Source organism: Papio anubis, chromosome 2, assembly GCF_008728515.1.
Source record: "Papio anubis isolate 15944 chromosome 2, Panubis1.0, whole genome shotgun sequence".
Lineage (NCBI taxonomy): Eukaryota > Metazoa > Chordata > Mammalia > Primates > Cercopithecidae > Papio > Papio anubis.
Genome location: NC_044977.1, coordinates 172,595,466 through 172,611,346, shown reverse-complemented (window position 1 = coordinate 172,611,346; position 15,881 = coordinate 172,595,466). Strand labels below are relative to the sequence as shown.

Here is a 15,881-nt window from a genome sequence, read left to right as displayed (position 1 = left end):
AAATGAATAAGAATAAACGTTATAGTATTTAGTTTGTCTATTTTAACCTTTTCTTGAGTTTATTTAGGGCACTACAAAGGGATCATAATTCTACAAATTATTAGTGGAGCTGTAAGAACTTTCTTATTTAGAAGACGTAAATTCTTTAAAAATCAACTTAGACGACTGAACTCTTTTTCCTTATCAATAAATGCTGTCACCTCACCTAGATGTTTTGGTCTAGAAATATAAAAGTACTCTTTACATATCTTACCTCTTCCTAGCAACCTGTGCATTTTGAATCTGTGTAATCCTTACTCTCACCTATTCTTAACACTCAGTTCCTAAATACAGTTTTTTGGATCACGTTCAAATGTGCCTTCCTCCATTTTCGGGCTTTACCATACCTGTTTGAAAACCAAGAAGAGTTAATGATGTGGTCATCAAATCTATTCAAGGACTTTTTAATTAGGAAGGGATAAACAATCACTACACATATCAAAGCCAGCCATGCAGTGGACAAAACACAATTGCAAAATGCTCACAGGAGGGTAAACCATTATAATCCTTTGGGAATCCAATTTGCCTTAACATAGTTGTGCTCATTGACCCAATAATTTTCAAAAATCTATAAAAAAGAAGAAATTGAGAATCAGAAAAAAACCTGATGCGCATAGATGCTTATCACCATATTACTTATAATGTTTAAAAAAGAAGAGAAAAAAGTAAACAGTCTAGTATTTTTTAAAAATAAATGATTAAATAAATGTATGCCATGATTACACCAACTAATGTTTCAAGGCAATAACAATAGATGATGAAATATATGTGTTAAAGAGTTTAGCAACAATATCCTATTATAAAGTCACATATTAATATAAAATTAGCTATTTAAAAATAACCCAAAACAATCAGTAACATAAAATGTAGAAAAGGAAACATAGTAACAGAAAGGTAGTTGTCACATCAAATGAAGAGATTATTTTTATTTTTCTTCTTAAGAGCTTCTGTATTTTCTACATATTCTGTAATAAGCATGTGTTGCTTTTCTATCAAAGTAAACAAGCTAATAAAAATCATTTTTATAGAAAACGAATATTATTAATAAAATAAGTGAAGAAATAAGTAAAAATATTATCATCTATTTGAAAATGAACAATTTTTCTAAGCCCCCACCCAGATGTATATGATCTGTCCTATAATAGGGATGCACAAACAGTAAATAGATTATTCCTGCTTTTTTTGTTGTTGTTTTCATAGGCAGAGAACAGGAAGAAATTAATATCTAGAATCTACAGTTTTCCCAAAATCATCATAGAAAGACCCATAAGTTTAAATATTATGTTTTTAATGCTATTAAGGCTAAAGAAACAATTTTGATTCAAATTCAAGATTATTCAATCCTTGACAGTATTAACATTTTAAACCTTCCTTTCAAACTTTGGCTTGTAATTTGGCAGATCATCATTATCACCTTGTAAACTCTCTCAAAACTACTCTGAAGCCACCTTGCAATACGAAAATTAATTCAAGATGGATTAGAGACTTAAATGTTAGAGCTAAAACCATAAACACCCTAGAAGAAAACCTAGGTAATACCATTCAGGACATAGGCATGGGCAAAGACTTCATGTCTAAAACACCAAAAGCAATGGCAACAAAAGCCAAAATTGACAAATGGGGTCTAATTAAACTAAAGAGCTTCTGCATAGCAAAAGAAACTACCGTCAGAGTGAACAGGCAACCTACAGAATGGGAGAAAATTTTTGCAATTTACTCATCTGACAAAGGGCTAATATCCAGAACCTATAAATAACTCAATCAAATTTACAAAGAAAAAACAAACAACCCCATCAAAAAGTGGGCAAAGGATATGAACAGACACTTCTCAAAAGAAGACGTTTGTGCAGCCAACAGACACGTGAAAAAATGCTCATCATCAGTGGCCATCAGAGAAACGCAAATCAAAACCACAATGAGATACCATCTCACACCAGTTAGAATGGCAATCATTAAAAAATCAGTAAACAACAGGTGCTGGAGAGGATGTGGAGGATAGGAACACTTTTACACTGTTGGTGGGACTGTAAACTAGTTCAACCATTGTGGAAAACAGTGTGGCAATTCTGCAAGGATCTAAAACTAGAAATACCGTATGACCCAGCCATCCCATTACTGGGTATATACCCAAAGGATTATAAATCATGCTGCTATAAAGACACAGGCACACGTATGTTTATTGCGGCACTATTCACAATAGCAAAGACTTGGAATCAACCCAAATGTCCATCAATGACAGACTGGATTAAGAAAATGTGGCACATATACACCATGGAATACTATGCAGCCATAAAAAAGGATGAGTTCATGTCCTTTGTAGGGACATGGATGCAGCTGGGAACCATCATTCTCAGCAAACTATCACAAGAACAGAAAACCAAATACTGCATGTTCTCACTCATAGGTGGGAATTGAACAGTGAGATCACTTGGACACAGGAAGGGGAGCATCACACACTGGGTCCTATTGTGGGGAGGGGGTAGGGGGGAAGGATAGCATTAGGAGATATACCTAATGTAAATGATGAGTTAATGGGTGCAGCACACCAACATGGCACATGTATACATATGTAACAAACCTGCACGTTGTGCACATGTACCCTAGAACTTAAAGTATAAAAAAAAATAATAATAATTCAAGGTCCTTTAGTGGTAGCAAGGCTGGCTATATTCACCATTCGTTGGATTATGGCTATTGATAACATAGGATGGCTGGCAGCACCAGCATTAAGTTAACGATCAAGTCTAACATTTCGATAGTTTTGCATTTCTTATAAGCATGAAAACCAAAGCATTTGGATGGCTCACTAATTCAGATAGGATAACAATGATTTAACAGATGATTATTCAGCACAGAATTTATATTCTAGCCGAAGTCTTGTATGCCAAGGGGAAAATAATCTTATTTTGATTTGAAGCTCACTTCTAAAGAAGAGAAATAATTGCCAGGGAAATGTAAATGAAGAGAAATCAAAAGAATGGCATGATAAAGGAACGTGCCAGTATGGGTTTTGGACCACAAAACTGAAGTTAATTTAAAAACAAAATTCTTTCTACTTCTGTATCTTTTCCTAAAATTAACATCTATCTTTTTGATAATGAAAAAGTATCAATAAATGGTCAATTATACGATGCTAGAGCTTTATCTGTTTCACCTCTGTCATATAATCACCCATTTAAGTAACCAGCTATTATGCTTCAAAAAAGGAATGACAATTTCTAAGCTGATTAGGTTTAAATTCTTGCCCCTTCCAGTAGCTTTTGTTATTAGAAGACTCTGGGTACCTTAAGATGATTAAAAAATTATGTTGGTGAAAATTCTAGTGTTAATAATTGGAAAATATGAAAAAAGAATAATATTTATTGAGCACCCACTAAGTCAGGCACAACATATACATTTTATCGCTTTTAAGTCTTAACAACTCCACCTAGTAGGTATGTCTATGCCAATTTTACACAGTCAGGAAGCTCAGGAAGGCCAAAGTTGTTTAGTCAAGATGATAAGCCACTAATGGCAGAAATAGAACAGGATACAGATGTGTTTTGTCTCAGTGTGTATTCACTTTTCACTTCATTAGGTTATCTCTCCTATATTGTAAGAGAAATCTGCAAGGATTGTAGAGAGCCCTTTCTAATGCCCTCCATCACAGCTAGGAATTTTTCTGTTTCCTACCAATTAAATAGTGCTTAAATAATTTAAAAAGCAAAAATTGCCTTATTTTGCATCTAAACACCAATGTATTGTATATCTGTGTTTGCATTTTCTGTTGACTTTACCACTTCACAAACAGTCTCTCTTTTTTTCATTGGAAAAATTAATAGAAATGAGAGAATGACAGCGTGAACCCGGGAGGTGGAGCTTGCAGACAGCCGAGAACACGCCACTGCACTCCTGCACTCCAGCCTCGGCGACAGAGTGAGACTCTGTCTCAAAAAAAAAAAAAAAAAAAAGAAAGAAAAGAAAAGAAATAAGAGAGTAACACAATCATATTAAATTTGCAAATAAAATTACTTTAGCATTAATTTACTGTTTTCAAATCAATAGCTGACAATTAGCTATCATTTATGAGATTTCATCACCAATCACTTAGTAGGTATTCGTCTCCTACTATAAGGTACTAGGAAAGGTTACAGTTGACAAGCGAAGCCCCAAAAATATAAGAAAAGTATGTGTTACTATAAAGTGGAAACTCATGCACCCTTTCATCATTATTTGAGTTGATAGTCTTCCAAATTAGATTTTTGAAGGATAACAGCCAAGTAATATTAGATTGGTGCAAAAGTAATTGCAGTTTTTGCCATTCTTTCAATGCACAAACCACAATTAATTTTGCACCTACCCAATATGAAACTATAAACTGTTTTATATACAACTTCATCATTTAATGAAAGATATCGGTGTGATGCTTACATTCTGTCCTATTTTTAAATATGTAAAATCAATTTCCAATAAAAGGATTTCTAAACCCAAGGTGTGTAGTGAAATTTGATGTCATATGGTGGACAACTAGTTTTTGTTTATTTGCTTGTTTGTGTTTTATAACTGGAACACAAACTCGACTCTCACCTTCTTCCTATCTGAAGTGTACATGCAAGCCTGTGTTAGAATGTATATGGTATGATATCCTAGTTACTTTCCAAGGTAACCTGGAAAGTAAGTATATGAAATGCAAAGGTAAAAGCTTTGAAATTGCTTTCTGTCAAACGTCACAGTGTGGGTATACACCATTGTGTGTCAGGTACACCATTTATCAAACAGCTTCAATTTAGGAAGCAATGAAATGGAAAACTCACTTTCATGCTGACGTGCCATCATACCGTGGATTACTCAGAGGAAAGAGTGGAGTGTCAGGGCTTCAGAAGGAGGTTTCTGAAGATAGTATTCCACATGAAATTTCTGCTTGCCATGGTACACAGCAAAATCATTGAAGTCTATCAATGAGCATTGACATTCGAAGAGGGTGAGTGGAAGAACTCAGTTTTAAAGTACTTCGCATGCTTCTTCACATAATGAAAATCAGAAAACTCAGGGTTCACCAAGTCCTTTTGATTTATGCCTTTTCAGTTCACTGCCGTGCATAAATATTTCTCATCATCAATTTTGAACAAAAGCTAAAGAATCCAAAACCTCACGGAATGATGATACATTTCCACTGCATCATCAAACTATTGCTCTTTTGCTCATATCTCTTTGTCATTCAGGTCATAGTTTACTTTTATTGTCCTCAAGCATCACTCTAAGTAAGATTATCAGTTATGAGAATCCACAGAAACAAAATTCATGGATCCCTAAACATCTGAACTAGAAGAAATCTCAGATGTTACATACCTCTCCTTTTCTTTATAGATGAGGTATGGATGGCTGAAATGAGTTTTTACCCTAATGTTTTTGTGAATCTATCTCACTAGAAGTAAGATTGGTACTAGATGAGTCCCTTTTCCTCAGTAATTAACACCATATCCCCAGGATATTGTGACTACTTTTGCTCAGAGCAGAAGTTGAGATGAAGCAATGTATGTCTTTTATTATTATTGTCTTTAAATAAATTTTATTTTTTTTGAGGTATACAACATGTTGTTATAGGATTATATATATATATGTGTGTGTGTGTGTGTGTGTGTATAGTTAAATGATTCCTCTATCAAAGCACATGAACGTATCTGTCACCTCACATAGTTACTTTTTTTGCGACAGGAGCAGCTAAAATCTACCTATTTAACAAAATCTCTAATATGATAAAATTTTATTAACTATAGTCCACAAATTATATGCTTTTATTTATCGCTGCTTGCAGAAAAAGATTCTAGAAAAGGTTTTATAGAATGTGTTTATTGTGCTTAATCAACTAAGACATATAGACGATCACATGCATTTATTTCACTTTAAAGAGAAACCGATTTAATTTTGGAGATGGAGGTATCTGGATGAAAACAATTAGCAGGTTGCTTACTAGTCACTCTAGTATATTGTAAGGTAAAGTGGTCTTGGATCCAAAGTAGGAGTCCATTCGATATTAGAACCTCTGTTAAGATAATTCATCAGGAGGCCGAGACGGGCGGATCATGAGGTCAGGAGATCGAGACCATCTTGGCTAACACAGTGAAACCCCGTCTCTACTAAAAAATATGCAAAAACTAGCCGGGAAGGAAAGGTGGCGACGCCTGTAGTCCCAGCTACTCGGGAGGCTGAGGCAGGACACCTGGTGCGTGAACCCGGGAGGCGGAGGCCAGAGGAGTTGAGATCTGGCCACTGCACTCCAGCCTGGGCTACAGAGCCGGTGGCATTCCATCTCAAAAAAAAAAAAAAAAAAAGATAATTCATCAAGATAATAGTTAAAAATAAGTATGATTGCCCAATGAGAGTTAAATTAGATGACCTTGTTTATTAAACTTTTTTATATGTAATAAGTCTACAAGATCCCCACAATCTCGAACTTAAGAATTATTATCTAATATGACCATTACCCTTTACAAGATTATAATAGTACTTAGTTTTTCGAAATGATTATACCTTCATGGAATTTTCAGTGAGTGATTGTTTACATGAGATTCTGCTATGCCACATCTTGCTCCAAATCTAGTGTTGATAATACAGTTATTCACTATGGATGACGGTAAGGGAAATATTTACCATGCATAGTTAAAATAAATGGAAATCCCAAAATAAAGCTATTAGGCATTGCTTTTGGCAACGCAGCCTTCGACGTGAAGGAAAACATTCCATGAGGAAAAACAAACAGAAACACAAAGATGGTCAAGGATCAATGTGCTACTAAGAGACAATAACACAGAAATAGGCTTTACTTTCATAATTCATCAAGTTCAGTCTCAAATTTATATTAAATAAGGAACCGTGAATGTATTGAAGTGTGACATCTTTTTCTTCCTCTATCTCTTTTCAGAACCATGTGAATTATCCACTTCAACAAACACTGTGAGCTGGGCTTTGGAAAAAACAATTAACAAACAAAAAACACTGCTAAGAGAAAATTCACCGATTTCAGCATGATATGCAAATGAATCACTGGTTTTGGGTCATACAGGTAAACTACTTCATTTTTTCCTTATCAAATAGTAGCTAAAACAAATGGCTTTATTGAGTTCGAAATAAAAGAATTAAATATTTTTCCAAGAATGTGGCTGATAAATGATTAAATTAGGAATGAGTGAAGTTGCTGCTAGATGATTTATACAAAGGAAAACCCTAGCTGGCCTCTATATTTCTGTGATGTCGTTAATTCTTTGACAATAATGTCTTCTCATCATTTTAATTGTTCTTCTAATGTAATATGGTAGCTCTTAGAATTGGCGCATACCTCAACAAGTCATCTAATCAAGCTCCTTGCCCTCCAGCAGAGAACTCAATTCAACAAATTATTATTGCAAGTCTGCTACATCAGAGCCACTGTCCTAGTCCCTGGGTCAGATTCAGAAAACACGCCTACCGGTCTTGAGAAATTCACATTCTTCTCAAGTAATAGATTCAGGAATTGAGTCCCAAGCAAGTAAGTTATTTGCCCAAGGTCACACAACATAGTGATTTTCCACAATTTAAGAAAAATATTATCTTCAATGTATTCATGAGTTCCTCTCAGATTTGGCAATTCTTCTTGTCACATTATCAATTATGTGACAAAAACAGACTATGTGGTAATAGCAGAGTAATTTGTTCTTTGCTCCAGATTTGAGAATAAATACTATATAACAACAACATCAGAGGGAAAAAAAGGATTTTGAAACACTTAAGTTAGGAACTGGAATATAATCACAGATGAATAATTAATCTATTAAAAGACAATATCAGGCCGGGCGCGGTGGCTCAAGCCTGTAATCCTAGCACTTTGGGAGGCCGAGATGGGCGGATCACAAGGTCAGGAGATCGAGACCATCCTGGCTAACACGGTGAAACCCCGTCTCTACTAAAAAGTACAAAAAACTAGCCGGGCGAGGTGGCGAGCGCCTGTAGTCCCAGCTACTCGGGAGGCTGAGCCAGGAGAATGGCGTAAACCCGGGAGGCGGAGCTTGCAGTGAGCAGAGATCCGGCCACTGCACTCCAGCCTGGGTGACAGAGCGAGACTCCGTCCCAAAAAAAAAAAAAAAAAAAAAAAAAAAAAGACAATATCAAACTCTCTGAGAGATGAATATTTTTCCAAGAAAATATGAACAATAAAAGTAGAAAACTGGGTTATATCCATTAAAATGTAAGAAATCGGAAATGTCAAAAAGTACATGCCTTCCTCCATCCTCCAAAGAGGGGGCCAGACTAATTCCCTGAAACTTTCAGGAAATAGACTCACCTGTAAGTTATTTTCAAAGATGCATTGTATCTTTATGTTTCATGAGTGTGTCCCCAATACCTGACATATAATACTGTTCAATACAGGTATAATTGGAAGAAAATAGAAGTGTCATTTACTATGGAAAATGTCTACAGCATAGAGAAAAGAATGGAGATGATCATGGTTATTTATCAAGCTAGCGAAACTGACAGAAAAACCTAAGAAAACTATAGAACAATAACTTTACTTATGAATATAAAGTCTGAAGTTTTCAGGCAAACATTAGCAAATCAATCCCTGAGTATATGAAAGGAAAAATGCTCAGTGACAAAGTAGAGATTATGCTTTGAATGCAAGAAAAATTCAGTATAAGGAGCTCTAATTATATAAATCAACTTACTATTTCTGCAAAGACTCATAACATTATATCAATACATGTTAATATGCTTTGATAAAAATAATTATCTATAGAAACATATTTTAAAAAATGAAAAATAATTTATTTTCTTAATACGATTTAAAAAAAAAAACACTGTAACTCTAATAGCAGCATTAAGATAAATGGTAAAATGAATTAAATTAGGAATAAGACAAAGATGTCCTTTTCCACCACTACTATTTAACAATATTCTAGAAGTGTTCCCTGTGATCAAGCAAAATTAAGAAGTGAAAAGCATAAATACTGAAAATAAGGAAATTGTCCTTATTTGCACATAACTTGATTATCTAGCTGGGAAAGCCAAGGCAACCAACTGGAAATTGTATAAACTAATAAGTATTAGTCGAAATGCTGACCACAGACATAAATTAGTAGCAGTAGATTTCATATATATCAATAATCAATATTTTAATAAATAATCAGCATCTAACAATAATATAATATAATAAAAATAATTGAATTCAGATTAGCAACAATTATGCAAAATATGTAGGGATTAAATTTAACAAGAATTATGATGACTATCAGACAAAAAGAACATTCTACTGAAGAATACAAATAAAGATGAATGGATAATGGAAATACTAATTTGCCAAAAATAAAAATAAATGGTTTAAATCAAATATAGCACAAAAAATGTTAATTGATTTCCTACATATAAAATTTTTCACATAGCAAAAGAAATATGGGCTAAAAAGGTGAGCAAGCAATTTACAAAGTAACAAGTGCAAATGGGTATGAATGTTTACACTTACTTGTAATTAAATAAATATTAACTAAAAAGGGAATTATCAGAGGCCAATAATTAGATGATAATTTAAAAGGTATTGCAACCAACTTCTGGGGAATCAGGGAATATTGCACTCTCATTTATTGCTGGGTTCGTACATTGGAATAGCCTTTGGGGAGGCATTTTGGTAATATGTGTTAAAGTTGAATATACTTGTCTCCTTTAATGTAGGCATTAAAAATTTGAAATTTATCCCAATACCTGGATACATTCACAAGATGTATATATAAGGCTGTTATTACACCATATAACTATAGTTGTAACTTTTTCATGTGTAAGTAAATTCTGGAAGCATATAATCAGAATATCCACAGTCAGATTATGGGTAATCCGCTTCCATATGATTTCTTGTGTTTTCTGAAATTTCTGCAATGAACATATCTACTTTTTGATGTGAAATAAAAATAAACATTTAAGAAAAAATACGTCATTTTGGGTTGGAGAAACTGAGAGGTGAGTTGATCTGGCATATTACTCAATGTAGAGAAAAATCTACCCAAGGACTTGGATACCCAATAATAGTTTTGCTAGATCTGGAGCAGTTAAAAATTTTTGTCTTTTTTTTTTTTTTTTTAACTATTATACTTTTTTTCATATACTTTAAGTTCTAGGGTGCATGTGCATGACGTGCAGGTTTGTTACATATGTATACATGTGCCATGTTGGTGTGCTGCACCCATTAACTAGTCATTTACATTAGGTATATCTTCTAATGCTATCCCTCCCCACTCCCCCAACCCCATGGCAGGTCCCAGTGTGTGATGTTCCCTTTCCTGTGTCCAAGTGTTCTCACTGTTCAATTCCCACCTATGAGTGAGAACATGAGGTGTTTGGTTTTTTGTCCTTGCGATAGTTTGCTGAGAATGATGGTTTCCAGCTGCATCCATGACCCTATAAAGGACATGAACTCATCCTTTTTATGGCTGCATAGTATTCCATGGTGCATATGTGCCATATTTTCTTAATCCAGTCTATCACTGATGGACATTTTCGTTGGTTCCAAGTCTTTGCTATTGTGAATAGTGCCACAATAAACATACGTGTGCATGTGTCTTTTTAGCAGCATGATTTATAATCCTTTGGGTATATACCCAGTAATAGAATGGCTGGCTCAAATGGTATTTCTAATTATAGATCCTTGAGGAATCGCCACACTGTCTTCCACAATGGTTGAACTAGTTTACAGTTCCACCAACAGTTTAAAAGTGGTCCTATTTTTCCACACCCTCTCCAACACCTGTGGTATCTTGATTTTTTAATGATTGCCATTCTAACTGGTGTGAGATGATATCTTATTGTGGTTTGGATTTGTATTTCTCTGATGGCCACTGATGATGAGCATTTTTTCACGTGTCTGTTGCCTGCATAAATTTTGTCTTTTGAGAAGTGTTTTTTCATATCTTTCGCCCACTTTTTGATGGGGTTGTTTCCTCTTTTCTTGTAAGTTTGTTGAGTTCTTTGTAGAATCTGGATATTAGCCCTTTGTCAGATTTTTCTCCCATTCTGTAGGTTGCCTATTCACTCTGACGGTAGTTTCTTTTGCTGTGCAGAAGCTCTTTAAGTTAATCAGATCCCATTTGTCAATTTTGACTTTTGTTGCCATTGCTTTTGGTGTTTCAGATATGAAGTCCTTGCCCATGCCTATGTCCTGAATGGCATTGCCTAGGATTTCTTCCAGGGTTTTAATGGTTTTAGGTCTAACATTTAAGTCTCTAATCCATCTTGAATTAATTTTAGTATAAGGTGTAAGGAAGGCATCCAGTTTCAGCTTTCTACATATGGCTAGCCAGTTTTCCCAGCAACATTTATTAAATAGGGAATCCTTTCCCCATTTCTTGTTTTTGTCAGGCTTGTCAAAGATTCGATGGTTGTAGATGTGTGGTATTATTTCTGAGGGCTCTGTTCTGTTCCATTGGTCTATATCTCTGTTTTGGTACCAGTACCATGCTGTTTTGGTTACTGTAGCCTTGTAGCATAGTTTGAAGTCAGGTAGCGCGATGCCTCCAGCTTTGTTCTTTTGGCTTAGGATTTTCTTGGTTATGCAGGCTACTTTTTGGTTCTATATGAACTTTAAAGTAGTTTTTTCCAATTCTGTGAAGAAACTCATTGGTAGCTTTATGGGGATGGCATTGAATCTATAAATTACCTTGGGCAGTATGGCCATTTTCATGATATTGATTCTTCCTATCCATGAGCATGGAATGTTCTTCCATTTGTTTGTGTCCTCTTTTATTTCGTTGAGCAGTGGTTTGTAGTTCTTGAAGAGGTCCTTCACATCCCTTGTAAGTTGGATACTAGGTATTTTGTTCTCTTTGAAGCAATTGTGAATGGGAGTTCACTCATGATTTGGCTCTCTGTTTGCCTGTTATTGGTGTATAGAAATGCTTGTGATTTTTGCACATTGAATTTGTATCCTGAGACTTTGCTGAAGTTGCTTATCAGCTTAAGGAGATTTTGGGCTGAGATGATGGGGTTTTCTGAATATACAATCATGTCATCTGCAAACAAGGACAATTTGACTTCCTCTTTTCCTAATTGAATACCCTTTATTTCTTTCTCCTGCCTGATTGCCCTGGTTAGAACGTCCAACGCTATATTGAATAGGAGTGGTGAGAGGGCATCCCTGTCTTGTGCCAGTTTTCAAAAGGAATGCTTTCAGTTTTTGCCCATTCAGTATGATCTTGGCTGTGGGTTTGTCATAAATACTATTATACTTTAAGTTCTGGGATACATGTGCACAGAGTGCAGGTTTGTTACACAGGTATTCATGTTCCATGTTGGTTTGCTGCACCCATCAACTCGTCATTTACATTAGGTATTTCTCCTAATGCTATCCCTCCCCCAGCCCTCCATCCCCCGACAGGCCCCAGTGTGTGTTTTTCCCCTCCCTGTCTTCATGTGTTCTCATTATTCAACTCCCACTTATGACTGAGAACATGCGGTGTTTGGTTTTCTCTTCTTGTGTTACTGTGCTAAGAATGATGGTTTCCAGTTTCATCTATGTCCCTGCAAAGGCCATGAACTCATCCTTTTTTATGGCTGCATAGTATTCCATGGTGTAAATGTGTCACATTTTCTTTATCAAGTCTATCATTCATAGCCATTTGGGTTGATTCCAAGACTTTGCTATTGTGAAGAGTGCTGCAATAAACATACGTATGCATGTGTCTTTACAGTAGAATGATTTGTAATCCTTTGAGTATATACCCAGTAATGGGATTGCTGGGTCAAATGGTATTTCTAGTTTTAGATCCTCGAGGAGTCGCCACACTGTCTTCCACAAGGGTTGAAATAATTTACACTCACACCAATAGGGTAAAAGCCTTCCTATTTGTCTACATCCTCCCCAGCATCTGTTGTTTCCTGACTTTTTAATGATCCCCATTCTAACTGGCATAAGATGGTTTCTCATTGTGGTTTTGATTTGCATTTCTCTAATGACTATTGATGATGAGCATTTTTTCATAAGTCTGTTGCATGCATAATTGTCTTCTTTTGAGTAGTGTCTGTTCATATTCATCACCCACTTTTTGATAGGGTTCTTTGTTTTTTTCTTGTAAATTTAAGTTCTTTGTAGATTCTGAATATTGGCCCTTTGTCAGGTGGATAGATTGCAAAAATTTTCTCCCATTCTGTAGGCTGCCTGTTCACTCTGCTGACAGTTTCTTTTGCTGTGTAGAAGGTCTTTAGGTTAATTAGATCCTATTTGTCAATTTTGGCTTTTGTTGCTGTTGCTTTTGGTGTTTTAGTCATGAAGTCTTTGCCCGTGCCTATATCCTGAATGGTATTGTGTAGGTTTTCTTCTAGGGTTTTTATGGTTTCAGATTTTACATTTAAGTCTTTAATCCATCTTGAGTTAATTTTTGTATAAGGTGTAAGGAAGGGATCCAGTTTCCACTTTCTGCTTATGCCTAGCCACTTTTCCCAGCAACATTTATTAAATAGGGAATCCTTTCCCCATTGCTTGTTTTTGTGAGGTTTGTCAAAGATCAGATGGTTGTAGATGTTTGGTGTTATTTCTGAGGTTTCTGTTCTGTTCCATTGGTCTATATGTCTGTTTTGATACCAGTACAATGCTGTTTTGATTACTGTAGCCTTGTAGAATAGTTTGAAGTGGGATAGCATGATGACTCCAGCTATGTTCTTTTTGTCTAGGATTGTCTTTGCTATGCAGGCTCTTTTTTGGTTCCATATGAAATTTAAAGTAGTTTTTTCCAATTCTGTGAAGAAAGTCAGTGGTAGCTTGATGGGGATAGCATTGAATCTATAAATTACTTTGGGTAATATGGCCATTTTCACAATATTGATTCTTCCTATCCACGAGCATGGAGTATTCTTCCATTTGTTTGTGTCTTCTTTTATTTTGTTGAGCAGTGGTTTGTAGTTCTACTTGAAGAGATGCTTCACATTCCTTGCAAGTTGAGTTCCTAGGTATTTGATTCTCTTGGTTGCAATTGTGAATGGGAATTTCCTCATGATTTGGCTCTCTGTTTGTCTGTTATTGGTGTATAGGAATGCTTGTGATTTTTGCACATTGAATTTGTATCCTGAGACGTTGCTGAAGTTGCTTATCACCTTAAGGAGATTTTGGGCTGAGACGATGGGGTTTTCTAAATATACAATGATGTCATCTGCAAAAAGAGAAAATCTGACTTCTTCTTTTTTAATTGAATATCCTTTATTTCTTTCTCTTGCCTGATTGCCCTGACCAGAATTTCCAACACTGTGTTGAATAGGAGTGGTCAGAGAGGGCATCCTTGTCTTGTGTTGTTTTTCAAAGGGAATGCTTCCAGTTTTTGCTCATTTAGTCCATTTAATATGATATTGGCTATGGGTTTGGCATAAATAGATCTTATTATTTTGAGGCACATAACATCAATATCTAGTTTATTGAGAGTTTTTAGTATGAAGGGCTCTTGAATTTTGCCAAAGGTTTTTTCTGCATCTATTCAGATAATCATGTAGTTTTTGTCATTGGTTCTGTTTATGTGATGGCTTTCATTTATTGATTTGCGTATATTGAACCAGCCTTGCATCCCAGGCAAGAAGCCGACTTGAACATGGTGGATAAGCTTTTTGATGTGCTGGGGGATTCAGTTTGCTGGTATTTTATTGAGGATTTTAACATCGATGTTCATCAGGGATACTGGCCCAAAATTCCATTTTTTTTTAATCTTGTCTCTGCCAGGTTTTCATATTAGGATAGTGCTGGCCTCACAAATGAGTTAGGAAGGATTCCCTCTTTTTCTATTGATTGGAGTAGTTTCAGAAGGAATGGTACCACCTCCTCTTTGTACCTCTGCTAGAATTTGACTGTGAATCCATCAGGTCCTGGAATTTTTTTGGTTGGTAGGCTATTAATTATTGCCTCAATTTCAGAACCCATTATTGATCTATTCAGAGATTCATCTTCTTCCTGGTTTAGTCATGGGAGGGTGTATGTGTCCATAAATTTATACATTTCTTCTAGATTTGTAGGTTTTTTTGCATAGAGGTGTTTATAGTATTCTCTGATGGTAGTTTGTATTTCTGTGGGATTGGTGGTGATATCCCCTTTATCATTTTTTATGGCATGTATTTGATTATTCTCTCTTTTCTTCTTTATTTGTCTGACTAGAGGTCTACTTATTTTCTTGATCTTTTCAAAAAACCAGCTCCTGGATTCATTGATTTTTTGAAGGATTTTCTGTGTCTCTAACTCCTTCAGTTCTGCTCTGATCTTAGTTATTTCTTGTCTTCCATTAGCTTTTGAATTTGTTTGCTTTTGCTTCTCCAGTTCTTTTAATTGTGATGTTAGGGTGTTGATTTTAGATCTTTCTTGCTTTCTCTTATGGGCATTTAGTGCTATAAATTTCCCTCTATACACTGCTTTAACTGTGTTCCAGAGATTCTGGTACGTTGTGTCTTTGTTGTGGCTGGTTTCAAAGAATATCTTTATTTCTGCCTTCATTTCATTATTTACGCAGTAGTCATTCAGGAGCAGGTTGTACAGTTTTCCATGTAATTGTGCAGTTTTGAGTGTGTTTCTTAATTCTGAGTTCTAATTTGATTGCACTATGGTCTGAGAGATAGTTTTTTTGTGTGATTTCTGTTCTTTTACATTTGCTGAGGAGTGTTTTATTTCCAATTATGTGGCCAATTTTAGAATAAGTGTGATGTGGTGCTGAGAAGAATGTATGTTCTGTTGATTTGGGGTGGAGAGTTCTGTAGATGTCCATTAGATCTGCTTGGCCCAGAGCTGAGTTCAAATCCTGGATATCCTTGTTAATTTTCTGTCTCGTTCATCTGTCTAATATTGACAGTGGGGTGTTAAATTCTCCTACTATTATTGTATG

At 35.4% G+C, this 15,881-nt stretch overlaps 1 long non-coding RNA gene across 1 annotated transcript in view; it reads left to right on the top strand.

The window, feature by feature from the left end:
* The first annotated feature begins 6,560 nt into the window (after positions 1–6,560).
* The window catches only part of LOC110742658, a 47,224-nt gene continuing 37,903 nt past the window's right edge, over positions 6,561–15,881 (top strand). The window contains exon 1 of the long non-coding RNA XR_002520574.2: positions 6,561–7,081. This is a non-coding gene — a long non-coding RNA (uncharacterized LOC110742658). The remainder of the gene's footprint in view (positions 7,082–15,881) is intronic.